Source organism: Canis lupus, chromosome 27, assembly GCF_003254725.2.
Source record: "Canis lupus dingo isolate Sandy chromosome 27, ASM325472v2, whole genome shotgun sequence".
NCBI lineage: Eukaryota > Metazoa > Chordata > Mammalia > Carnivora > Canidae > Canis > Canis lupus.
In genome coordinates this window covers 18,789,928-18,802,567 of record NC_064269.1, presented here as the reverse complement: position 1 = coordinate 18,802,567, position 12,640 = coordinate 18,789,928, and the positions used below count along the sequence as shown (strand labels likewise).

Sequence of the window (12,640 nt, the reverse complement as noted above, 5' to 3'; positions counted from 1 at the left end):
TTTCTTTATTCATCTAATAGATGGTTTTGGTAAAAGTATGGAAAAATCTAAAATTTAAACTTAAAATCAGACTTTTACTGTATGTAAGTACTTCCTTCCGGAAAATGGTAATTTACTTACTAAAAAAGTAAAAAATAATTTATGGTGACTACTCTAAGTATGCATTTTTTTTCTCTGCTCATCAATATTTCCTCTCACTTTTTTTTTTTCCCTCTCACTTCTTTCGGATCTTCTAATTAAGATTACTGGAGACTAATATATTTTGAAAATCAAATGACTCTTTTCACATAAAAAATACAAACATCTTAACTACTTTTGAATTCTTCCATCTCTTCAAAATATATTCCAGTTGACCCCAAATTTAATAATTTTAAATACCCCATCTATTAAATTTATTTTTTGTCTTTCCAAAGTATCCAATTATTTCTGACACTTTATTTCTTGACAAATGGTCTAACTCGCAGCCAGTTTTCTCCTCTATTTAATCTGCAGTCATGCATAATGCTATGTGCCTAAAAATGTTATATCCTAGGACCACCAGAGTTAGAAAATGAGTTTGTTGGGGGTTAATGTGAGTAATGGTCTTTTACTTTAAATGAGAAAAATATCTATAGATGATGCCTGGGAACTAATTTAAGTTATCTATGCATGCTTTTATGATCTGCCTCTCTTTTCCTTCATCACAATACGTCAGAAGGAAGTCTCCAAGCATCACAAACTCTTCCACTGTATTTGAACTTTTTCCTCATTGAGTATATGTAGAGAATTAATCATATCTCAATGATAGTGATATTTCCTTATTTCCATTGTTAAAGAGAAATTATCCTGATGCTTGTTGAAAATGACAAGGAAGATTTTATTCAAGACTATTGCTGTAGGAGCCAAGACTATATCAGCTGGGGAGGGAGATTGAACTCAACGCTGAAGAACAAATAGGGGTGAGTGGGGGTTTCTAACTGGTAGACAGCATGAGGAAGAGGATGGCAAATTAATCAGGAACTTGCTTAGATGTTAAGGTGGGGGTGAGCTAGAAATCAAACTCAGTTAGAAATGAAAGGTGGAGGAAGAAGAGCTTGAGTGGATCAAGAGTAGGGAGGATTCTCAATAAACTGGCCTGGGAGAGTCTTCTACTGAAATCTGGTTCAGTAGGTCAAGTTCAAGACCTGGGTGAGAAGAGGGCTTACAGGAGCCCGATTAAAGTTTGGTTAAGGGGATCCCTGGGTGGCTCAGTGGTTTGGCGCCTGCCTTTGGCCCAGGGCCTGATCCTGGAGTTCTGGGATCGTGTCCTGCGTCAGGCTCCCAGCATGGAGCCTGCTTCTCCCTCCTCCTGTGTCTCTGCCTCTCTCTCTCTATGTCTATCATAAAATAAATAAATCTTTAAAAAAAAATTTTTTTTAAGTTTGGTTAAGTAGGAATTTTTTGTTACTGCAACATTTCTGGGTTTGGATTTACCCACTAATAAGGACTAATTTAGAATGCCAGAGGTACCGTACTAATTCTTTTGTAGCTCTGGAAAATAAGCTCCATTATTATTAATACTGCTAATATAAATGAGTGACACCAACTGTCCTTATCAGAACAAAATCTTTTAGTAGGTCTGTACACACACTGACAGTTTGTTGCAAATGAAATCTAGGAAATCTGATCAACCTTAGAGGATAATGAGAATGTTTGTAATATTTCCATTGTTCTGACTATTTGCCAGGCTCTGTCCTGAATCATTTTTATAAATTAATTTTTTTAATTCTTGCTATAATCTTCTCAGGGAGGTACTATTATTAACATTATCCCAGGATTACAGACAGGGAAACTAAACCACATAGCAGTTACAAAACCCAACCAAAGTTACTTAATTGAAATACATGAGGGTTGTGATTGGAATCTAAGCAATATGACCTTGAGATGGTGGTCTTAACCACTTCTATAAAACCCCTTTCTCCTCATATCCCCAAGCAAACACATAGAACTGGGAGATAGGTAAAGGGGAAATCTATAGCTTTTGTTACATTCTTCATATTCAGTACTTTTTGCCTCCACCACCTACTATAGTTCTTAATACATAACAAGTCATCAGTAATTCTTATTGTGGGATAAATGAATGATCGAATGAGTTATAAGATGATGTTCAGTTTCTGATTGTTATGGAGATAACTGAGTTGGGTTTCTCAAACTCTGGCTTGCAAGGGCTGCAATAGCAACATTTTACGACAGAAGGCATTATCTGCATTTCATAACAGGTGATTGCAGGTGTCCGTGTCCGTGGAAGCCCAGCCCACAAAACCTTCCAGTGTCAGCTTGGGGTGAGCTGGACCTCAGGCACATGGATATAATAGTGCAATGAGCCTTTCTTCCAGAGGTACTAAAGCTCCCTTGAATGAAAGGCTGCTGGTCATGAGATGCTTTGGGAGCCCGTTCCATTGCTTTTTAGACCTAGTTTAAATTCTTCTGCCACATTTCCTGCTCAGTTCTTATTCATACCTCCTTCTGATCCTAGGGAAACTGGAAGTGGGAGAAACACGACGAGAAGGTAAGAGAGAAACAAGCAATGAATGAAGTCCCAGATGTTGCTAAAGCTAATAGGAGGAGTGACAAGCTAAATGAGTCTTGGGGCGAGAGACCTCATTTTCACTTTTGCTTGGTTTCGACCATAGCTCACCAGAACTCACTTATCCTAAGAAATCAATGACTAATTTCCTGTGAAGTAGAATCAATGAATCTGCAATGTTGTACATTGGTTAAAAATGATTGCTTGGTTTACTTTGGGCTGTGAAGTATAAGCCAAATGATTGTTGCGAGCTATTGAGATGTTTGAATAAGGAAAAAAATGTTTTCTACTGTAACACCATGACATGAAATGCTGGACTTTCTCTGGGACCAGGGGAAGGGGTCATGGGGGTGGGGAAGGGGTGGAGATGGTTGTCAGCCGTCTCTGAAACTCAGTTCTGCCCTGAGTATGTGTATTACCAACTGCCACTTTGGAACATCTGGTGCAGATTTAAAGGCTAAGGGTTTTCATGTGGGATTCAAACATAGGTTATAGTAGAAAGAACTCGAGAGCTCCAGGGAAGAATATGATATTTCAATTGTATTTGATCACTTTATTAAAATTGCCTAGAAAAATCGATTAAAAAACAGAACTTAATTTTCATACTCAGAGCAGAGGTTATTCATTCTAGCTCACATCTAACAATAGATGTGTGCATGTGTGCGTGTGTGTGTGCGCTTAAATAATCAACCCCAAAGTGCAGAAGGCTGCCTTTTCCATTCTGGTTGGGTATGGAGGAATTGGAATAGGGCCTTCATTCCATGAATACTTCACCTCCTGTTTTGTTTCATGGCCTTTCCATGGAACATATTCAAACCATACATGTGCCAAACTAATAAGAATTAGACTGAAACAGTGTTTTTAAAAGTCATTAATAGAATTTTGAAATTGCAAAGTGGAATTAATGCCATTGAATGAAAGCTGTGTGGTTTATATAAATTAAGAGAAGGGTCACCAAGTGAGTACTTGATGGCTTCATGTTCTTTTTTTGAGCAAAGGGATATAAAAATAATGTAAATTACCAAGTAATTAGTTAACTTTGTAAATGAAAAACTCTGGGGCAAGTTACCTTCTTTGAGCCTTGGCTCTCTCATTTGTAATAATCATGCCTGCCTCATAGAATTATATTAGGGTTAAATGGGATACTGCATATAAGGCCCTTAGCAGAAGGCTCGGTATGAGCAGTCTTAGCTACTGATGTTTTTGCTATTATTGTGGATCAAAGTTTATGGTTATAGGATAGCTCTAGAAACATTATGCTCTAAATGATTAGCATATATTTTTCCCAGTGGGAAAATTGAATGGAGGGGCTCTTGGAATGCTCTAGAATAATAATTTCAGTGGCAGGGTGGGTTGTATCTCAAGGAAGGATCAGAACTTATGTAGGTCTCTGGCCTTTCCAGCTACTCAATAAGACCATGGGACAAATGTTGATGTGGAAATTTGAAAATAAGCAACAAATGAGGGCAGTGATCTTCTCCCTGGAGTAGAGCTGCCAGTTTTGCCCAACAGTTGTCAATTAGTACACCTTTGAGCACCTCAAGGCCTTACCTTGTTTCAAATCCAAAAATGATTGCAGCCTGACTGATTTCCAAACTAAATAACATGTGGAGGTGACGGTGCATGCTCTCTACCCTAAAAAATACGTAGCCAACGTTACCTTATTGGCTTCATGTAGAAGGAAACAGACTCTGGAAACAGAGTTCTCACATTCAAAATCCCACTCTTCCTCTTTCAACTATCAGACTTGTGCAAGTTACTTAAGCTTCGGGGCTGAGAGTTGTCATTGATTACCTCATGGACTTACAGTAATGATCCTATGAGAAAATAGTTATATGTCAACATGAGATATTTGTCTGCAACATAGTGCTGCATAAATATTAGTGATCATTTTATTTATTTTGTTGGATGATATTTGCGCTGAGAAGTGTTAAAAGATAAACTGAGGCATATTAAATATGTTAAGGGTTGATCTGAGTGAAAATCAATTAGAATTGGGTGGTGCTAAGCCAGAAGCAAAGCAAAGATATTATTTGATTAGCTATAGCTTATATGGTTGCATCATTTATGAAAGCCAAGTTGGTTATTTGTGTTTGGTTGTCCTTAGGTTTCAATTTCTTAATGTTGAGGCATTACAGGCTAGGTTTGGTTTGCTCATGTAAGGTAGGAAGGCATTAAAGCTGCTTCTGTCTAATGGCCTCCTTGTTTATTTTAACAGAAGTTAGATATCATTCTGGTTTTATTACTTAGCTTCCTCCATGAGTTAGGTTGACTCAGAGTAAAGAAATTGAGAGAAAGGAAAATTAGAGGTCTTGTTCCCCAAACCCATCAACAAGCCTCTATACTTGCTTCCTCTATTAACTTAATAGTATGGGATCTGAAAATTGCCTTAAGATTTAAATTATTACTCATTTCACTTCTAACGGAAGGTTCACAAAATACTGGGACAAGGTCTTTGTCACTAAAGTAACTGTAAGGAGTTAATTAGCAAAAGTTCATATGTAAATTCTGTTCTGGAAAAGCTTAAACTCTAAGTCCCTTTTCCAAACTGTTTTGGAAACACAAATCTATTTGGGATGGTAAGTTTCTTTTAAAATGAGATTCTAATCCATCCCAAATCATTTTGATGTAGTATTGTAGAGTAGGCCTATATCTTCTTCCCCTCTTCTCAGAGAGTTTGAATCTATATCTAATTTTCACACTGTTTTTCGTTCCACCTTGAAATCATTTTAGTTCTAGTCTCACCCTGATTTGGAGATAGTGTGTGGAGCCTCTGAATCCCACGAAACAGATATTTTGAGTAATGATGTAGGAGACTACTAAATTCTTTTAGAGCCAAATGGTACCATCTTTTGGGAAGATGGTGGAGATATCCTGGTAGAGCATCATCCAAAAGCATGATGAGGTGGTATATTAGAAAGAACATAGAACATAATTAATATCTTTATCTTACTTAGGCCTTTAAAAACTATGATTCGAAGATAAAATTCAAAGCAAATGTCCCTTTCCTTCTTTATTTTTTTTAAAGATTTTATTTATTTATTCCTAGAAATGCAGGGATAGAGAGAGAGAGGCAGAGACACAAGCAGGCTCCATGCAGAGAGCCTGACGTGGGACTCGATCCAGGGTCTCCAGATCACGCCCTGGACTGCAGGCGGCGCTAAACCGCTGCTCCACCGGGGCTGGCCCCTTTCCTTCTTTAAAAGGAGGTAATTTCTTCTATCCTGGTGAAGAAGGAGAGATCCCTTAGAGTATAGAATTGTCCTGATTCCTGCAGGGCACCCTCTGTGCTGTAATTGTTATATTTCTGACTTCTGGTGTTTGTCAACAGATTTGGCTCCTTGGTTGCTAAGAGCTAGAGAAATATTTTGTTCAAGGCATTTTGATTGACAGTATTTAAAAGAACTTAGAAAATTTTGAGAAGGGAATTTAAATTAAAGAAAATAGAAACATCATAATGAAGCTATTGGAAATTAAACAATGTTAATACAATCAGATATGGTTTATCCATTATCCCTGATACAGTAGTTTCATATTATCTGTTTAATTCCTGACAATTAATGCAAATTTCCCCCCTTTCATCTTTTGTAGGGTTAAAAAACAATGAATGGGCAGTCTTAAATTATGCATAAGAAGTAGGTTCCTTTTCTTTCACAATTTGCTTCTCTACTGAGCAGGTAATTGTGTATTTACAGAATTTGACCCAAGACTTTCCACCTCATCCTTTTTGCCATTTTGCCTTTTATATGGGGTATATTATAACTGTCTCTAATCAGTTTTGTCTGGGCAGATTACCTTATTAAGCAATCAATTTTTCAAGAATGCTATGAAATAAGAAACTTCAGTGTCAGCCCAGGAAACATCTAAAAAAGCAGCATTCTCTTGACTGCAGGAAAATTTTTTTTTTCCTAAGAATCTTTACGTTGCATTTTACTTTCCAGGGCAATTAACACCTGCCCCATTCTAGACTTAACACCAGAGCAGAATAATGGCCACAGACTGTGTATATTGCCTGGGTACTCTGGTAAAGTCAATCTAATTGACTTCCATTTTGTTTTCTTTTAAAGAGTGGGTTTTTTAAGTCATATAACCTTTACCAACCTATCTACCTTTTCCTTGGCAAAATATTCTAATAGTCCTACCTTTGATATAGATCTGTTTTGTTTCCAAAAGAAACAAAAAAAATCACCAGGTTTTGTACTGTAAAATATTAGAGTTATATCTCTGTTTTCTCTTCTGAAAAATGGTACCTCCTCATAGAGTTACATTTACTTTAAAGTTTTAACTCTTAAGCAAGTTATTATTTTTAAGTATCATACTACCAAAAACACTTCATTTGAGAAACTTGCCATAAAATTGATTATTTCAGGGGTGACTCATTCCAATTTTTTTTTCATCATATTCTCATAGAAAAATCTGAATCTTCCCTGAAGTGTGGATATCTGGACTGGCATCTGCAGCCACTTAGAGTAAAACTCATAAAAGAGTGTCTTTGTTTTAGGCAGAAGAAAAACAGAGACCATTTACAGAAACTCAGCAATGTTCTGTCTGTAGCTACTCAGTCTTGACATTTTTTGCACTGGTTGTTTTTAAAAGCATATCCACACGTGATCGAGTGTATTTCTAAAGCCCATCTTCCCCACTGAGTATGGCATGCGCGGTTTACCTGTTGTGTGATAATTCATATATTTGGAGTGTAGTCCGTTTTTAATTCTTCTAATGACAGAGAAACAAAATAAGATAAAATCTGAGGGTCCTGCAAGATCTCCGCTATTTTTTAATAGGTCCCTATGAGAAACTCAAGTGTGGGGCTTGGAAATCTGATATTTTTTTAAAAAAAGATTTTGTTTGAGGGCACCTGGGTGGCTCAGTGGTTAAGTGTCTGCCTTCGGCTTTGGTCATGATCCCACTGTCCTGGGATCAAGTCCCACATCAGGCTCCCTAGGGAGAGCCTGCTTCTCTCTGCTTCTCATTTGGAGAATAGACAGTGGAGCAAAGGGCAGTGAGGGCAATGAGGGCAGCGAGAATCATTTAGAGGTTGTTGCAATAATGATTTGGTCCAATTTGACACAAGCAATGATGGTGAGAAGTAGTCAGATCCTGGATATGCCTTACAGGTAGAGCTCAGGGGGTTGGTGAGAGGTGGAGGTAGGACATGAGAAGAAGAGAGTCAGATGGCCTCAGTATCTCTACAATGAGCAGCAAAAAAAACCACAGGGTTTTATTTACTAAGATGAGGAAGGTTACCAGTGGAGCAAGCTGGAGGAGCTGTTTCAGGAGCTTGTTTTGAGCATTTTAAGTTAGAGATGCCTCTTAGACGTGTGACAAGCTTGGCGTGTCTGGTTAACAGTGTCTGAGCAAAGCAAGCACAGGAGAACATGTTGTCCAATGTGCTGGAGAGACAGGCTGGGGTTAAACCACATCAAACCTTGGAAATCAGCTGGGAGATTTCAGCCTTATCCTAGGAGCAAAGGGAAGACATAAGGCATTAAGGGGTATTTCAGACTATTGGATTTTCATTTTGAAATGAGAACTGGCTGCAGTATTGCAAAGAGTTTGGAGTTGGGAATTGATGTGGATGAGAATGAATGCAGAAAACTTATTAGTAAACACAACAGTCTAGACAAGATGTGGTGGCTTAAGTCAGGTGGTCGAGGTAGGCAATTAGATGAATTCAGGAAGTGACTGTCAGGAGGTGATGGGCAGATATGGAGCCGAGAGGGAAGGAAGTGCCAAAGGTGATTGTGGGCTTATAGGCTTGTATGAAAGAATGGACAGTGATTTCATTCAAGAATACAAGAAAAATTTGAATGAGAACTAGTTTTTTAGGGAAAAGATCATAAGATGAAGGTGCCTTTATAATATACAAGTGGAAATGTCAGGTAAGCATTTGCATACCATGGTCTGAAGCTCAGGGGTAAGGTCTAGACAGAAGAGAGTAATTTAAGAGAGGTAATTCCAAAGCTTAAAGGAAAGATAGTTTTGGGGTACCTGGGTGGCTCAGTCAGTTAAGTGTCTGCCTTCAGCGCAAGTCATGATCCAAGGGTCCAGGAATTGAGCCCCACATGGGCTCCCTGCTCAGCGGGAAGTCTGCTTCTCCCTCTCCCTCTACCTGCTGCTCTCCCTGCTTGCATTCGCTCACTCGCGCGTTCTCTCTTTCTCTTTCTCTCTCTCTCTACTTGCCAAACAAATACAATCTCTTTTTTTAAAGAAGGAAGGAAAAAAAATAAAAAATAAATAAAAGAAGGAAGGATAAGCAAGAGCCTTGGGGTTGATCTAACTGTTTGCAGTTTAGGCTAAGATTTCTTTAAAGACTGCCTCTTACTTTCTCCTTGAACAGTAGAGCAAAGGACTCAGCCTGTGCATGTCCTCAAGCTTCCAGCACTCTCGACATCTACACTGACCATGAAGCAGCTTCAGGCTGGTCCCATCCTTTCCACCTTGGCTAATACCAAATTGTAGACGTCTCTAGTCATCTGTCCTCTCCCACATTCTGGTATCTACACTCCTTTGTGCTTTCTTCCCTTCTCTTGTTTTTTTTTTTCTTCTTACTACAGTCTTCCCTCCTACTCTTTCCAGCATGTTCATGGAAGCTGTCTTCATCTTTTACTTTCTTGCTGTAACTGAAATTTGAATATCCCATTAGGAACAATCTCAATAGTTTATTTTCTTTCCTAAGATCAGGAGGGTGTTCAGCATCCTCTTACAGCGTAAGCATTGTATCTTCAGACATCTTTTTGTAGGCCATGCCATCCGATTATTGTTCCACCCAGTATCTCTGCCATCTGTCAACATCATGGTTATTTCTCCATACTTTATCATAGCTTTGGCATCAGAGTCCCCGTGTCCCTCTTCACTCCAGATTCTAGTACATCAATGTGGATGACCCAAAAAATATACTCATCCCCCGCAATGTTCTTTGACCTATTCATTTCCAATGTTCTTTGGGTTAACTCCTCATTGACAGCTATTCCCATGGCCACATCATGGACCTTGTCACTCACAGCTGCTTCAACTCTGGAATCCTGAATTCTAGCATCTCTTTTGAGATCTTGAAAATAACCTGTCTTTGAAAAGTTGAAGCCTTCAGTGTTCTCATCACTACACTACTTCTTTGACCTCCATGAATTCTCTACTCCTTTAAACACCACCCCCCTCCATTTTCTCCCAATCTGTCAGTCCTATTCTCTACCTTGGTTTTATTTTCACTCCTAAGTGGCCTAGACTCTACAATTTTTAATCATTTTCCTAAACTATTTTCTTAAATCATCCACTCCATTTTCTACCACCTTCCATACTTCACCTCCAGAATCCAAATCCTGGAAAGACTCCAGTGTCCAGCCTCACGGCACCAATTCATGCACCACCAAGCACAGCTGCAGAAAATTGCACGTGTGCAGACTGATGTCACTGTCTCCAATTTAGGCGAGACCCTCAATCTTGCTCAGCAATACTTCTGCCTGCCCTTGTCATCTTCTTCTTACAGTGCTCACAATGGCTCCTTCGCTCCTTCCCTGTCCTCCTCAAGCCCTCTACCCCATAATTTCCCATGCTGTTTTCAGCACTTGACTTCCTTTCCCATTTCCAAAGAAAATAGAAGCCTTAAGATAGGAACTCTGTCAATTTCTCCTCAAATGGATAAATTGCACAATTCATCATCTTCCTTCTTTTCCTCCTCACCTGCCACGTACCTGCATGAACTTAACGATATTTATACCAAATTAATATATGTCTCTCCTCCTTTCAAGTTAATTTGTGAAGTCTATTTGGATTGCATTTGCATTTCTCTTCTCTTTTGGGGGCTTCTCTCTATCAATGTTTTATAGTATTTGGGCAGTAGGAAAGATATTCATAAAGAAGCTGGGTAAGATTAATAGACTAGAATGAAAATAAAAATCTTGAGTCAGGACGACAGAATAAACAGTAGTTGGAATTTTTTTAAGTGCAAGTTCAAAAATCTCATCATATTTTCACTGTGGTGCATGCTGGGAATGCAACATTAGCAGCTTTGTGTGTGGTGGAAACGCCCCTTTGCGCACCTCTCCGTATTTTTCCACAAGTCATTCACCTGCAAATAGAAAATTACTGAGCCACTCCTATAATAAGTCTTGAAGTAAAAAAAAAAAAAAAAAAGTCTTGAAGTATGTGGTCAAATAAGAGGCACACTGTGGAGTCCAGGTGTGATAAGTCTGTAACCAATATACATTTATTAGTGATTGGTTTTCTCTTAGAATAAACCTAGAAGCCATACCAGAACCTGTCACCACACATTACATTTCCTGCTTCACCGTGGCCCACATACCAGTCAGTTCCATTGGCATTATTGGGCATCTACAATGCACAAAGCATTGTTTATATGAGGTGCTACACCCAGCTCTGAGAAAAAAAAATGTGATAGGTGATGGGAGCAAATGAGACGAGAGTTATATTTTTATCAAGAAATAAAGCGCTGCTAGTCAATATCATGTTCCTTTTCCAATAATTCTAGTGAATTCTAGGTTGAGTTAAAAAACAGGAAATCTTCTTTTGTGGACTCAATCAGACTATTGAGAGACATGGCTGGTAGAGCAGATGTGCTTTTTATTAAAGCCTTAAATGTTCAGAAAGAATTTCCCTTAACCTTTTGAAGTACTGAATTACACCCTGAACCAAAGAGAGGGAACCAGGACACAGCTAAGAAAAAAAAGGAATGCTGGATGCTTTGGTAACTTGGTGCCTTAGTTCATGGTTTGGAGAACAACAAATCAAAAATGCCCACGCTTTTGAAATAGGAGAAATGGAATCACAGAATATCAACCATGTTAAACTGCTGATACGTTGTCATCCTTTAACTAGTTTAGTTAAAGCTCATTAGGTTGATCATGATCAGAATATATTTCTAACCCTTACTAATTACTAGCCCAATCTAAAATATAAAGACACTTTTTTTTCCTGTCTTGTTTTAATACGTTTATGTAATAAGTTAAAGGACTTCTGTGCTCGTGAACAGTACCAGCAATTCCTTTCCACTTGAAAATACCTAAAGAGTTCTAAACCCAAACTGAAATGTATCATTAAATCCACCTTGAGCTAAGTGTAAAAATGGTTAGAATAGGGCCTCACATAATAGTTTAGATCAGTGGTTCTCAAAGTGAGATTAGGTGGGATATCTGGGTGGCTCTGTTGGTTAGGCATCTGACTCTTGATCTCAGCTCAGGTCATGATCTCAGGGTTGTGAGTTCAAGCCCCACATTGGACTTCACACTAATCATGGAGCCTTACTTAAAAAAAAAAAAAAAAAAAAAAAGAATTTAAAAAAGCGGGGTCCGCAGATCTGTGTAGTATCCAAGATACTTTCAGGAATCCACAGGATCAAAGCTACTTTCATAAAAATGTTAAGATGTTATCTGCCCTTTTTACTCTGTTGATGTTTTCACTAAAGGTACAAAAGTGATGAGGGGTAAAACAGTACGATTCAAGGCAGTGACCCCCACCTGTACTAATAGTCATTGCATTCTTGATCATCAGGTTCTCCACGCTTAAAAAAATCACCAGTTTCATTTCAGAATATCCTTGAACTCAGCAGTTAAAATAATTGTATTTCAATTCTTGCTTACATATCTTTATTTATTTTTAAATTTATTTATTTATTTATTCATGAGAGACACAGAGAGGGAGAAGGAGGTAGAGACATAGGCAGAGGGAGAAGCAGGCTCCATGCAGGGAGCCTAACGTGGGACTCGATCCTGAGACTCCAGGATCACACCTCAGGCCAAAGGGAGGTACTCAACCGCTGAGCCACACAGACGTCCCTACATATCTTTAATATTTCATGTGATGACATGAAAAGTATGTATAAAGAACTTCTGCCTACCAAAGAAGGCTGGCTGTCTCAAAGAAAAGCACCTGTGTGATTGGGTTGAGAACTGTACTAGCTGATTTTTTTCACAAAATATCATTTTATCTGTAAGAAAGACTCCTGGACAAACTATGGTTTTTCAGATTTGGGTCTTTGGCAGACATGTCCTCAAAATAAACTAAGTGGACTGGTCACTTATGTAAATAACTGACAATATTTTTGACAATGACAGACTTTGAGCTTTCAAGTAAAGATTA

The 12,640-nt window shown here is 38.4% G+C and overlaps 1 protein-coding gene across 8 annotated transcripts in view; it reads left to right on the top strand.

Moving 5' to 3' along the window:
• The window catches only part of FAR2 (fatty acyl-CoA reductase 2), a 131,786-nt gene that overhangs the window by 51,148 nt on the left and 67,998 nt on the right, over positions 1–12,640 (top strand). For 3 of the 8 annotated variants that reach the window (XM_025455506.3, XM_049102967.1, XM_035707409.2), the window contains exon 2: positions 2,495–2,527. The exons of 2 other annotated variants lie outside the window; for them this stretch is intronic. The gene's annotated coding sequence lies outside the window, so the exon portion shown is untranslated. Of the gene's footprint in view, positions 1–815; positions 939–2,494; positions 2,528–12,640 lie in introns of all 8 variants that reach the window. 3 more of the 8 variants (XM_025455502.3, XM_025455504.3, XM_049102966.1) reach the window with 2 other exon arrangements.